General features: G+C 40.9%; 1 protein-coding gene across 3 annotated transcripts in view; it reads right to left on the reverse strand.

Moving 5' to 3' along the window:
- tws (protein phosphatase 2 regulatory subunit tws) overlaps positions 1 to 15,016 on the reverse strand; it is a 55,090-nt gene that overhangs the window by 31,875 nt on the left and 8,199 nt on the right. For 2 of the 3 annotated variants that reach the window (XM_086971727.1, XM_086971726.1), the window contains exons 2-4: positions 8,477 to 8,844; positions 6,528 to 6,663; positions 5,796 to 6,137 (exon numbers count right to left, since the gene is read on the reverse strand). The gene's annotated coding sequence lies outside the window, so the exon portion shown is untranslated. The remainder of the gene's footprint in view (positions 1 to 5,795; positions 6,138 to 6,527; positions 6,664 to 8,476; positions 8,845 to 15,016) is intronic. The other variant, XM_086971728.1, reaches the window with a different exon arrangement.

Consider the following 15,016-nt stretch of genomic DNA (forward strand, 5'->3'; position numbering starts at 1 on the left):
GCTTCTAGTCTGTGAGTGACCAGAAAGAAGTAATGTCACTTTATCCAGTGCTCTTGTATACTTTCGTGATCCAGTCAGTGAACGGCATGAAAAAGTAACTGGGGTGGATGATAGCGAATGATAGGTATGGCGCTAGCAACACTGACTATTGTAGTAAGTCAAGTAGAGGGAAAAAATCTCACCATTGTATCTTAGCCAGCATACTTCAGTCACTGCTACATTGAACCCACTCGATGTACATCAGGGCTCGAATAGGTTCGAGCTACCCATGAAGCTTCGATGGCTAAGCGGAACATGTGTTAGCAGCTACACTCGCTGAGCCGCTGGAAAAATAAATGCAATGGAAGGAGAAGCGAGCATATTCTGAAGATCGCTTTGGCCACGTTACGGTAGTTCGATTATATTAATAAAGGCAAATTAAAAGTTATAATTTTATCTAATTTGTCTGAGACTCGCAGAGAAACCCGCGAAAAAGTTTAATTTAAACTCATATTTTACAATATATGATACCTCCATTTCTATTCTGCCGATAAGAAACATATCTGATCGTTAATGAAGACGCGTAACTATTTGCTTATTTTGTAACGTAGCAAAACTACGACGTAAAGCGTTTATTTCGTTAATTTTGATAACCGCTCGTTGACCATTTATTTTAATGGATAGTTAGACAGCGTTATTCCTTAGAGGCGTCGTACAAGCACTCGACAATTTACCTGCCCCTCAATAGCTTACAGACGACCATATGCATGAATTAGATGTGTATAAAATCTGCCCAAATTCCCATCTGCCCAAAGTAGGCAGCACATCCATCGCGATCTTTTCTTTGAAATTGTCGCCACTATCGATAACTGAATTGCAGTTCCGCTACTTCCGACTTCACCTGCTGTCTCCGAATACCCGGAGAAAATATTACTCTTTATATATCGGACTCTTGGCGTATAAGATGGGTGATTACAGTATACGTAGACAGTCATAAATTCCTTATCTGTTATACCATGAATAATAGGGTCAGTAAAATAAATGATTGTCTCGGAAAGTAGTTCGCGTAGTTTCGGTTGCGTGTCACTGTTGTATTTTTTGCAGTCATCTCTACTGCTGTAACAATAGCCGCGATTGTAAATTACATTATCTGTACGTATTGCACGTATTTTGCTTCTATGATGCCGGCCACAGTCGCGTGGGGGGCGGGTGGGTGATAGCGTGTCTGCAAACGATCACAAACGAAGCCCACTTCCGTAAATGAAGACCAATTGCGAGATATATTGCATGGCCCATTGCCTATTATTTCTCTGGCTGCGTAACGTTAGACGCCATCGCGTCACAAAACGATACACCGGGCAAATTTGCGCTACAAAAACTCTTTTGTTGTAGTTTAACGGACAGAGCCGGTAGATTTGGTCGTTGCGAACTTTTCCACAACAACAGCACCCGAAGGCCACCAAACAGGTAGCTGTTATGCTGCGATAGCTTCTTTAGTTCGTGCTACCCACAGTGTAGTTTTGCGCTCAAATCTTCCGCGCAAAAAAGCGGCCGCGACAACCGTATTCGATGTCCTCTGCTGTTTGTAACAATGCGAGCCTGCGCCTGTAGTCGTTGAGGTAGGCATTCGAATAGGTCTAAGTATGGCAACCTAGGCCGAGAACCTGAGACACAGCAAAGATGCGTCTGTCTGCCCAAGCCTGTATGATCTGTTACACGGTCAGCCTGTTTTGCCTTTCTGCAAAAAGTAACATAAGGAAACAACTTGTTGATGACCGACTGGTGTGTCTTGTTTGTCAGCGCATCTATAGCTGTATCGTTCTATACCAGTAATCTATACTGAAGTTAGGATTAATAAATAAATTTACATGGACGATATTAATAAACGGAAATCATCTGTTCTTTAAAGTACACTGAAATATTTGATTGGCAATTGTACTTCTTTTGTATTGAGAAAGGCCAGAACCGACGAATTGACGGTTGACATAAAAAACCTGAATTACGACGCTTTTCTCGATATCTTATAACCACTTGATTAGCGAGGTTGTAACTGTATAGTTACAGCGGCTCGCCATTGTTGCTAAGGGTAACAACGGTATCAGCTGTTCAAATCTGTCGGCTTAATTACTCTACGCCGAAGCCTTAAACGACTTCCTGGTCGTTTCCCTTATTTCCTACTGCAGTGTAGCATTTCGAACCGTGGACAAATCATAAAAAAATCAAAAAAGGGAGCGAGTGTCATTATCTGAACACGATATTAGTCAGAGTGATTCGTAATAATTGTCACTGTCGATTAGTATCAAAAACGCCCAGATGCCCCTCTCCTGGACGTCACTATTATCATTGTCAAAAAGATGATGCATAATAACCAGTGATTATAATGGTCTGGGAACGCTGAAGAGGTATAAGTCATTATTCCCGCTCCTAAAATTTTAACACGATGAAGTCGTATGAACGGTAGTTTGAGATAAAAAGGATTCATTCTGAGTCCACAATGGCAGATAGCATATTCTTGTCGAACATGACAAATTTGCTTTGACAAAATGGCTCAGTCGGTTGCATTAAGTTTGTTATTTTCCATATGTACTGTAATTTAAGTTTCCATTGATTATAGATAGTCCACCTTGACATATTGAATTGGACCTTAAATAGAACTGTGCAAAATTATCCAAAAAAAATAAAGTAGCAAATGGACCGCATACTTTGGACGCTCAAAAACGTTGTTTTTTTTTGTGGCCAGCTCTCAAATTGGAGTGCTTCTAAGCTTCCAACTTTGTTGTCCCTTTTACACAGTACTCGAAAGCCCTAAGGCGTGCACGTTCGGCCTCGGGGTCGTAGATGCCGGCCCCTGTAGGTGCCACCCCATCGGCTTTTTTTTCTTTCTTGTCTTTTCCATCTTGTGGAGATACCTTCTTGAGAATCAGATGCCCTTAAAACTGTCTTTTGCAAGTCTTCGGATTCGAACACATACCTTAGCAAGACTGACTTTGATACCAGCCTCGGTGCCACCTAAACCATTAGCCAACAAACAATTGCCCTCTATAAGAGAACCAACAAGAGTTTCCTGTAGGATTGTCAAAAGCCGAACTTTCCGTATCATGTCCCCAGCGGATGCAGTGTACCAATAAATAAAAACGCAAGTATCGCTACGATTCCCTCAAAGCCACATGTAAACTTCGTCGTGTTTACCGTTACGATAATGGCCTATATTGGTGACAGATGTAACCACTGCTTCTGCCCTTAAAATAACAAAAAAACAGTACCATTATGTAGAGTTGTCTGAGGATCGCTGCGATCGTAAGCTTTGGCTTTAAACGCTAGTTTCTAAATCCGATCTTGGCTTCTATTATTTTTCACTGAACCTGCGCCTAAGCGTTCCAACTTTCCTAAACCGGCTCTTTCTGCGATACGATCTGCTTCGTACCTTAGATCTGGACGGTCGGTGTTACAAATCTCACGAACCGAGACCCTCGTCCTGCTTGCGAATCGTTGAGAAAGCTACCGACCAAAGCGTAAAGGCCGCTTGTGACATCTAAGCTTTTCCCAGCATTTTACAATTGCTGTTATTGTAATAAATTGTAACATTACTTAAGTATTAGCCGATGCGAAAGCCAATGCAGTATTTAGGTTATCGAGTTGAACTAGTAATAATAATGACGATTTTAGGAATGGTTAGAAAATGTATTACATCAGAGCTCCATCCCGTTATGTCCAAGTGGCGAACATCTAACTTCCTGTGACCTTATAATGAAAGATCTCTCAGCACGAACTTTAAACGACTGTATCTTAATTTCTTGCAATTGTAAATAAAGGTCTAGCAAAGGACACCGCGAGGAATTTCAACTCCTATTTCTCAGATCAAGGTCGTTATCAGATCAAGCTACAAGATTCAGACGACACTATTCGAAAGGTCAGCCTCTAGGAATCTTAGAAAACGAATCGTACGAACGGTCGAGGAAGGAGATCTGGGCAGCGAAGCCTTGATTCTGTAGTAGCAAGCATCTGTCGATTGATTTCACGTAACAGGTATGGCTGTACAATCAGCACGCGTATGCGATGCCTGACAAGCTTGGCTACATAAAACAGCTATTCCAACGACGGCAAAAACCGGATCGTAGGACAGATGCGTTATCTATAGTCTTGGCCTATATACAACCTCTAGGCGCCTAAGTGGCCTATGCACATTCTGCTAAAGGAAATTTGACAGCATCTATGGCCATTTCGGTATACTCGATTGATTCTTTTCATTGTTGCGTCTGAGCACACGTTTCGTACATTCGTTCAAAATGTAAAAACAATTGCCTGCGTAGATACGTATTGCGTCTTTAAGCTGTGCAATTATATTCTTCCGTCGACTGTACACACCATATATAAATTCTAAGCCACTTGTGATAAAGCTTCGTACTGTCTGACAAATTAATAGCTCATCGAAGCTTTGCTCGGTTTGTTTGCTTCCTGTAGAGATAAGAACTTTTGTATGTTCGGCGCGTATGCGTGACTCGGTAAATGGCAAAGGTCCATGGCACGAGCGCGGTACAACCTGAGAATCGTTTGCTCTAAATCTCTAAAAATAGATCTCTAGAAATTACCTCCAACATGTTCACGAAAGGTAATTGTAGAAAGTAGGACGCTAAGCCTAGCGTAAGTAATGGCATTTTGCATCCGTACTCTAGCAGAGAGTCGAATATGCTCAGACGAATTTTATAGACTTTATTATCGGATCATGGAGGGACACACAAATTGGTCATCGGCCACTTCTTGACTAACATGTAGTTGAAAATAAAATTGCATTACAGGTATAGCACGTTATCTACTACGAAGATTTTTATGCAAACAGCTATAAACTGCTCATTATTATAACTAGGAGAAATAATTATTGTCGATTTTTTGAATGAATTTAAAATTTTGTTACTTGTGCATTATAATTTCGGGACAGTATTTCAAAATGTAAAATTTATGCAGTCAGTAGAAACGAACCTTAGACTTAAAAAAAAAAACTTCTTTAAGTGTTTTTGTGATAATATTTCATCGTCCGCATTCGAGGCAACGACTCTTGCACTGGTCAACGGTACAGCTACATGGGGTGATCGCTCTTCATTTTTTAGCCACTTGCAATGTTTCCTTCTTGTCCTTCCATCTTTTCGTGTAACGGCACGGGACAGAGTGACGAGTAACCGAAGAGTAAATGCACTTTAAGGTATTTTGTAAATATTCATTGAATTTTACAAAGAGAATAAAGTAGGTTAAGAGCTGTTTTCAGGTTTATACTATGCGTGTCGTCTATGCAAGATCAAGCTAAGCTACAGTCTTCGGGTAACAGCAAGATGGATTGCCTTCGACCGAGCGGCGTCTATATCTATATTTCATAGGAGATTACTTCTGTAGACGCATTCGTATAGGTACACTACTTCTGTATTTATGCAAGCTAGTAACATAGGAACGGTAAATTGTGTCAGTAACCCAGATCGGTGCAAAATTTCGTGTTTCGCTAAACCCTGTCAGATGTCTGGCCTTGCCAGTTTGCTTGTATAATACATGCGACGCATATATGATTTCTTCTAGTGAAGCGATAACTGTTGGAGTTTGCAATGGCCATAGGCCATTGCAAACTCCAACAGGGTTATAGTCTCCTTATTTTTACATATAGGTCTTTCAACCTCGCACTTTTTGTACTTCTGCGGTAGCTGACATCAGCGCCTGTTTCTACCGTGCGAACCCGCAACCGCATGTCAATTCCATCAGCATCGATATGTTTTCGTAGAATGATAATTGCTACCGGCGATTTACTGAACTCCTGCGTTTTGAGTCATACTTACACATCATCTATACGCAGTAGCGCTTCTTCCATTTTTTGAACAAAATTTTTCATCGGTTTAGTTGACAGCAGCCACAAACAATGGAGATGACGAGATTCCCGTCATTTTTTCCCGGAAGACGCACCGGTTGCACTCCGCCAATTCCTCAGCTTCTCCATTCTCAACGAATGTTCGCAGCCTAACCCCTTCCAGTCTAGCCACATGCTCGGGTTTCCATTTCCTTTTATTTTTAAGTCATCAGTTCGATAACACGTCGACGTCGGTCCGGCCTCACAGGAACCGAGAGGGAAGACGTATAGATGAGTTGCTCGTCTGGCTGCTGAATAAGAAGCTCCGCAAAAACTACTATAAATGCTTATTTGCTGATATTACACAAGAATCTTTTTTCGTTTACTTTTTTTTTGGCAACATTCGTTTGTACATTTGCTAAACACGTGTTGTTGTCGGTGTATAGGAACAGATATGGGAACTTGTTCGAACTTGCCACTTGTTTATTAGCGCGTAACACCGAAAACCTATTCGATCGTGATCTTTCACGTCTATTGGGCTAGCTAGGTTGAACCAATTGAAAGAAGTTCGGCAAATACTAAATGAAACATTTCTTTTAAATGGTGTAAATAATTGCTAATTGAAAGTGTTAGCGCGTGATTTTCCTCAATACAGAAGCTATATATTACGTAAGGACAGATTTTGACTGGAGTCGACCTATCCGAGCTTAACTTTCGACCTCACCTGGGCTGATACGCTCGTCCTGGTGTACGTTTGCAATCCAACAAGACAGCTGTTTACTGTTAGTGTGAACTGTTTGCCGTGCGACGTAACCGACGTATTGATTCTATTCACGAAACGTCACCCTCCGCCACTTGAGCTGTCAGCCGACGTCATATTCCGCCATTTGTAGCCAAAGGATCAATTTTAGTTGTATTTAGTATGACACCGTTACGTAGAAGACCATGCTTACCTGAACTTTTTTGCACCAGTTTAGATTAGAGGCACAGATTGAACTGCTTCACTTTAAAAACATTCAATATTACCAAAAATTAAAGGAATTTCGTTATTTTGTTCGAGGAAAAACTTCTCAAGAAGTTTAGTAGCGTCTTCGCCGTCCCACCGTCCTCACAACTTCCTCATAACTTTTTCATAGATACTTACCAAAAACGTTTGCTGGAAAACGAACCTCATTATCAAACAGATCAGCAGATGCCATCAGCAGTAATACACATGTAGGATACAGATAGAATAGAAATATCGTTTCATAATAAGGTGTACTACCATTAGCATGCTAGGGATGATGTATCATTCTTGCGCCCTTCGTTGGCCGAGCGCCGTTTCGTGCATCGCTTCAAAGCCGTTCGCTGGAATTTTTTCATTTTTTATGGTAACAGCTCTCTCATCTGGTGAATTCATGGACTTGATTCGTGAACTATCAGGAAACTCCATTATTCCTATTACAGTATGTACTAATATTAGCAAAAATTACTGCCGAACTGATAACCCGGTAGTTAATCAACGGAACAAAAGATGTACGAATTTGAGAATCGTAGGAAAACCAGAATGGGAAGCAGCTGGAAGCGTGTTATTGATAGCAGAGCAAGCAGGATACGTATAATGGTGGCTAAGTTAAATTGTAAATAAAAACTTTATCGCAGGTAGCATATTGTTACATACAAGGACAAAAAAAGTTCACTTTCATCAGCATAAATATTTATTACTCAAAAATTAAATGCCAATGCCATTTGTGTCTGTATAGACATGAGGTCACGGAGTGAAGTATGTCCGCAAGCCTGCCTTTGTTGTTACCAGCAACTGTTTACCTTTTAGGTGCTCTTTAATACATGACCTTTTAATTTTCAGTTTTAACTCATCTGATTAGCAAGACAAACATTCATCTTAGGTCGTTGTTTGCACTGTATTATAACACACTACTGAAAGAAGCATTCAAGCATTACATTTAACATCAAGCCAAGTCGATAAGGTATCAGGCACGAAGTCGTCTACGAGACTGAGTTGAGAAATGTAAAACGACAAGCTTAGCTTGACATTCTTGAAGCTTTTATTTTCTTCATCGTCAAGCAACAGCCCACATTCGCTTGTCATGCCACAGACCGTAGACAAAGCAGGCCGACATACTTTGGCCAACAAATCACCCTGTTTGCTTGCGGCCAGAATTTTGTTCTACTGCGCACAGACGACGATAGCCACCGCCTGTAGAAGAGAATAGCCAAACGCTCACTCGGTGCTGACGGCAGTAGCAGCAGCAACAAGCATGGCGGCGCACGGCCGCATGGAGTATATGGGCACTGGAGAAATCTTCACGCAACATCCTAACCCGAACACCGTCACACATGCTTTGAGCGTGGTGGTCAATGATGCGCCCTACGCTGTATGCAGCTGTACGAACTATGCAGAGATAGTGTGAGCATTCCTCCATTCGTGTGCAACGCATGTATAATATGTGATTCTCAATCTTCATTCTGAGTATTTCTTTTTCCACAAAAATGCAGTTCCCACTAGTGAGACCCCCCACACCACAGTCGAAGAACAACGACGTTTGAAGCCCCTATCAGAGCGGATAGGCGAACAGCAGCAGCACCAAAAGTTGCTGCTACGCTACCATTAAACGGTTCACTTTATTTTCCAGATGCCTGATAAAAATACTCGGTGGTATTATGAATACTTACGCAATAGTCGTTTTAGTCTTAGGCCAGTTTACCCAGAGACGACGATGAGGATGTCACAACGATGAGTCGCATTGGCCATCGTTTTACGACCTCCAGGTGTGCGTTATTCACGCCAGAGATCGTTAAACACGACTTTCTTCGCGACCCTGTCAACTTAACTACATTAACAACGTCTGCATCGACAACGGCATAGGATCGAGCAAGAGCAAACACTAAGTCGTTTGCGTCAGCGAATTGCAACGGCATCTTTCGCCAATGGGAAGGGGGGAGCAGGGCTAAGGAGATGCCTTCTAGGGCTTCTGTTGCCGCTGTTGGTCGTAATGGTGGTCTTTTTGCGGGATGGCCAAATATGCAATAAGATATCGCTCCTGAAACGGAAACAAGAGCAGATGCATTACTGCAATAAGAAGCCCTGCCATTGAGTACGCGCGTATCTCTGCGTGACTGTAGGCCTCTAAGACTTTAAAGCCATGTATCGGTACATCTACGCTTTTCAGTGGAGAGACAGGCAGACTCGAGTACGCAATAAAGTAAATAACATATCGGTGCCATATTTGCGTGGGCACTGAGGCGATAAAAATTAGCTGTTTAAGAGGTACATGTAGTCAACAAGTGGTGTTCACGAAATACGTAGGCGACCTAGTTATAGTTACACGTATATACAAAAATTCGACGATTGCCTATGTCAAAGCGTTCTAGCTAATCTTCTAATATGAATGGGTAGGGAAACGAGAATCGAGTTTTTATTAATACTCCTGCAACTGATGAACAAAACAAAGCTCAAAATAGAGCGATCTCACTTGTGCTGTAAATAGCAGCTTATTAAGCTATTCTTAGAATGTCATGATCGTAGCAACGTTTGTTGTGTTTTTGAGCAAGCGTTTGTATACTGCACTCATCGACACGTAAAGTGGTTTAGATTTAGAAAATGGCTCTAGTCAATCCTCGGTTTTTATTGGAACGTAATGATTCTTTGCTAATATGGAACCGGAGGTAAAAGTCAAGTTTTTTACGATGTCACCATAACGTTGACGTATTCGTAATAGAAATGGATAGACGGATATCACGGAATGATTGCGTACGACGTGGGTGAGAAGCAAAGAGCTCGCCAAATTCAGTGGTCGTTGTGGTGCGAAACAAAACACATCTCGATACAAGCTTATGCAATCTTTGGAAAGCTTCTTAAGGCCAATAGAGAATTTAATATAATAACGCACTTCAAATATCAGCCATACTCAGTCACATTGGTTTCTATATATGCGATAATAATAATAGGATAGCTTTGAGTCACCCCTTGTTGATCTGTTTCGATAAATAGCCAATACGACAGTTCGCTCATAACCGTGCGCAATAAAAATCCACCACCAAGGATCATAATTATCGCACATTTCCCTGCCAAGGAAGGCCGCTAATCTCGGCGATGACAATTATCGGGAATCAGAGATTTGGAAACGAATAATGTACGATCAGTCAGCGTCCCGCTCACTGCCATTCATCGCATTAATGGTGGCCAACGATGGCGTGTTCCGCTTTGTCCGTACTTGCTGTTGTTGCGACCAGAACTTTGTATCTGCTGGGTATGAGCTCGTGCGTGATCTGACCGTTCAGTCCTGTCACAATGCATCGTATCCGATGGGCCCAAAGGGGCACGGCGTTGCGGCCGTTCGTCAGCGGCTGCTTACGATGGCGCAGTAAATCTTAGCAAAGAGCTGGTAGTATACTGTGTGGCGGCGGTGGTAAAAATAGGAAACTGTTAGCTGGGGCCCGGTTCCTATCCCGCCATCCCACGATTGATACGACTGCTTTGTAGCCTAACCTAGGTGACAGACGAGGCAGAAATGGATGCACGCGCCTTAGCTAACGTATCGACGCCTAGCTTAGTTTAATTAACCTCAGTTCCATACATCATAACTCTAGGACGGATATGCGGTAGATCCAGAAACTCCCTTCATCAGAGCCGCTCGACTTACCGATTGAGCTGGCGGCCCGAGCATTGCTTTCGATAATAGTCGTTTATTGTAGGTACTGTATTTTGATGGCGTTAGCTAGAGGTTACCGTTATGTTTTGCCTATTTTATTCGTAGCTTCGTCCGCTGCTGCTACTGGTAAAAATTGCGACTTTTTGACGGTGACTTTGTGTAACAGTAACTTTGTGTGACAGTAATAACGATGATGATCGACGGAAAGCGAGCTGAAACAGCGGAAAACGCAACATGCGATAAAGTGGTAAATTTGGGACGAAAATCGAAGTGGAGACATCACGGTTTTTAGTACCAATTACTGGCAAATATTGACAGATTAGTTAGTTCCAGCTATGATTTTTGTGGTAGTTAAGTACATTAGACGTGCTTCATGAACTTGTTTGTTTTCTAACTTGAAGGAAAATGCGGCTTAGAAACCTACTTTTAAACGTAGGAGATGCAATTCGCACCATACGAGACATTCATTCACGGGTTATACGTTTTTCTCCTCATAGATTCGAAGGGATCTGACCACATCGTCATCATTATCGTTTCATCTAATTCCTTTACTTCACCTTTCCTATACAGGACAACTCTAGACTGTATCAATACCATCAAACGAAATAATTGCATATTGACAATATTACTGCCAATGTTTAGTTTCAGCCGAGCTCAAAAATAGTGGGGTCTTCATGAAAGTTCTGTCCGTTTTTGCAGTAGGATGTAAAGCGCACACCTAACGCATTCATAGGCTAACCAACATAGTACACGAGCGTATGGGTTCGTTGGCTCAGTTGCGATCACTCGAAGGAAAGGAAGGGCGAATTACTGCCACCAAAAGCGATACAAATCATCAGTACGTAGGGCATATAAGTCCTTTTCCAAGGACAATTTTGCCTACGAGTGGGAGGTACTACCGTTGCTGGTAACCACCACGGTTTCGACAAGCGATAAAAATTTACGCGCTCGTAAGCCTTCTTGCTTCGTCTCTTTTGAACATGAGATTCTCAACAAGGTATTTTCCAGTTTTACGAGGACACTCAATGGCCCCTAAACCATTACTCTACTGACCGGCATTGCGCTGATAGGATCAAAAACAGATGCAACATCACGCACGCAGTTGCCAGCGTCTGCCACAAACGCTGATTGTCAATGATTATACTCAGAACGAGTTGGAAATGTAGGCTAAGACGCCCGACTCGATTAGATACAACAGTAGTCCTGAAAGAGGCCCTTAAGGAATGCCACTAGGTCTAATGTATCCTCGATTGTATGGTCGTACGATTCGACTTCTGATCTATCGGTTCTTTCCTGGTTGCTTTTATACATTTGGTCTTGCTGTCTGAGTATTTCCTTCGACCTATTGCTAGACGGTTAGCAAAGTGAACGAAAAGCTGGCGCTTGAAGGAATCTGTTGTCAATAGCGAATTAGAAATGAAATTGATCGGTAACGTAAAGCTTGTTACAACCAAGAATGAACCATGGTTATTTTGACAAGATTCAACCAACGTCCGAAAACGCTGCGGGTGTGCCAGTTACCAGTAGAGTAGATTGCGTCTGCCCTGGTAATTATTGTAATAATGCTATATATATATATATATATATAGGTCTCGATTGAGAATTGTTTCTTTTGTTTTGTGTCTAAATCTGTATCTAAAACAAAATAGATATTTTGACAGTGATGTTTATCCAATATAGCCCCCATTGACAGCGATAACAGCTTATATTCGGGACTAACCACTAAAAAATAATTTTCAAATATTTCTTCTTTGCCCTTTGATAGTAATTGTCCGTCAAGCAATACGAACGTGAATTTGCTAAAGCAGTATTCAAATGCGCACCATACAGATAATAGCGATGAAATTAAAATTTGGGATAACAAGAGGTCGAAAGTTCCGAAAATGCAAAAGCTAAACACGGTTAGAAAGTTAAGCAGTGCAACGAAGCGGAAAAAACTTGAAAAAAATTAACCGCTCAAGCTTCTTAGGACCATCAAATTGGCAACTGATATTCCCTCTGTAAAACGGTCGTTATTTATTTGTAAAATTATACATAAGAAAATATATATCCAAGATGGCTTTGGGAGTAATTTCAAGCTCTTTAAATCTAAACACACTTTTGAAAACTTCCGGTTCGCCTCATGAATGTTATCTTCAGATTTTCTAAAAGCCGCACGAAAACTGGCGATAGCATACACCGGCAATTTCAAGCAAAGCGGGTATTTGTCCAACAATTGGATAATAGCTTAATTTCCAAGAACGACGCTTTTCAGCTCGCCATGACGAGCTTGTCGTTTTACCCTAGAAAAAAAACCTGGTTTCATCTAGAACCAGGAGCAGTCGATGAATGCGTCACCCTCATCATATATATACGATGCTACGACTACCATAAGCAAGCAGATCGCACCTAAGTACGACCATATTGTCAATTGTTGACAATACATTGTTGGTGCTGTTACAACATTTATCTATGGTTTATTGTTGCATCAGATAACAAGTTTACGTCTGCAATGGACGCTATCCATGTATTCGGGGCGCAGCAAAGGCAAGAACGAGACATTCCATATATACAGTAATATTGCTAGTGGAAATGCGTTGGACCCCTGTGTAAGTGTTTTTTTCCAAACTAAATCTTCCAAACTAATTTACGAAAAGTTGAGTAGAGTAATAACTACTATCAGAGTGTATGCGTCATAAGGCTGAAACATCTAAATCGTCACCTTTTTAGGGAAATTATATACTACTGGAATTTGGAATCGATCTATTTTTAGTGTCAGAATTCAAATACCCAGCTATTGTCGTTTGTTTCAAACACGAAGTGTTTCTTTTCCGTACATTTTATATGTATCTAATGGTCTCAGTTTATGTTTATGCACTACCTATAGTAGGAGAAGATAGAATGTCGGCGTTTTATTCAGGTACTCTCAACACGCGATGATGTTCACTGCTATAATTAGAAAGTGAACGACATGCATAGAATGGAAATAGCATCTGCCGATGTGGACCTTACGGAACTAGTAGACCTCTTTCAGGATGATGGTATATGGGAGAGAATTATGTATCGGCACTTTCTATGCAATATAGTTAACGATTAGAAACCCAACGAATGATTCTACTACCAATAGCTTTTTCGACCACCCGATTCGTGTATCGGGGTATCTCTCCAAAGGTAGGATACGTGCATAATAAGCAATGAAGAACAAAATTGAAATTTTGATTAAGGTGTTTTTTTACGTTGTGTCTTCATTGTATATCCCTAAAACTATTGTGCCTTAGATTTTTGCTCTCGTACAAAGGGTTACAATGAATCACAAACATATCCTGTGTTGACACGAATAAGGGATTCGGGGATAAATGCCAAATCACCGAAATACTTCCACGATATGGGCATAAAACGAATACAGATTTATCATAGTTAATCAATAAATTTTGGTGCTTTTAATCAGCGTCATTTGCATATTGAACTTCTACTTTGTGCTGTATAAAAACAATTACTTTAAATCAGCTTCGTAACTCTCATCTTACATGAATCCTAGATTTGTCCGGCAAAAATCATGACATTCAGAAAATAGCCAGTTTTCTGCGATAATTATCATTATACTTTGTTAATAGCTGACTGCGGTGATTTTCACTTTTGTTCCTGCCATATTATTAACTTACTATAGTTAAATTACCCAAGCAAAAATCTTCAGCGATTACCACAGTGCAATCATAGCAAGTTATGTACTTCAATCGCAACTTAGCCTAATACTAGGATAACGCAGTGACCAAATATGACGCTTCTTAACAAGTTAGTTACTAGTTATTTATATACTTAAATTAAAAACACAGAGTAGCTATTGTCAAGTTCAATAACTTACCTATAATACTTACTGTTATACGTATACGTGCTAAGTGGTTCTGAAAATAAGGCAAAATTCGTTTTCGCTATTTTGACTTTGAAACTGTAGACGATCTCTTGAATTCGCATCAACCATCTAATCGCAGCTTCTTTACCATTATCGGATGCCATAGACACAATAGACGATAGTCATATTGACAAAACACTTGCTCTGAAAGACCAGTACGTCGGACTAGGTCTATCCAAATAGATCCAGAAGAATCATGAATAGATCTGACCATTTTAGCTCCTAAGGAGCCTTTCAACCTGTACCCAGTTACCGCGGCGCTTGTATACGCAGATCTGTATGTATATACTTGTTAACCTGGATAATTAATCAATTCTTTACAATAATTTGCTGCTATTTACATTTCTGTCAATTAGGCCTTGAGCAGAACTCTGCAACTATGAACATATTCGGGGTTACGGGCACTACGTTCCTATGTCGTACGTTGGTTTTTGGAAATTCAGCAATTCGAGCGAAAGAAAACCAATAAGAGTTCAAGGACTTTTACAGCGCCTCGTATTCCACTCGTGGTAGTTATTCAAGTGACCTTTCATAAAACAGGGTCAATGTCAGGCCATAGATACGTTTTATCGTCCGTAAAAAAGTATATAGATACGCAAACTAAATTGAGTCACACACGGAATACATCCGTGCCTATTTAAAAAGTCTGCCTGCAAAAGACCTAAATAAAAT

The sequence above is a fragment of the Varroa jacobsoni genome, unplaced genomic scaffold (genome assembly GCF_002532875.2).
Source record: "Varroa jacobsoni isolate VJ856 unplaced genomic scaffold, vjacob_1.0 scaffold_1297, whole genome shotgun sequence".
NCBI lineage: Eukaryota > Metazoa > Arthropoda > Arachnida > Mesostigmata > Varroidae > Varroa > Varroa jacobsoni.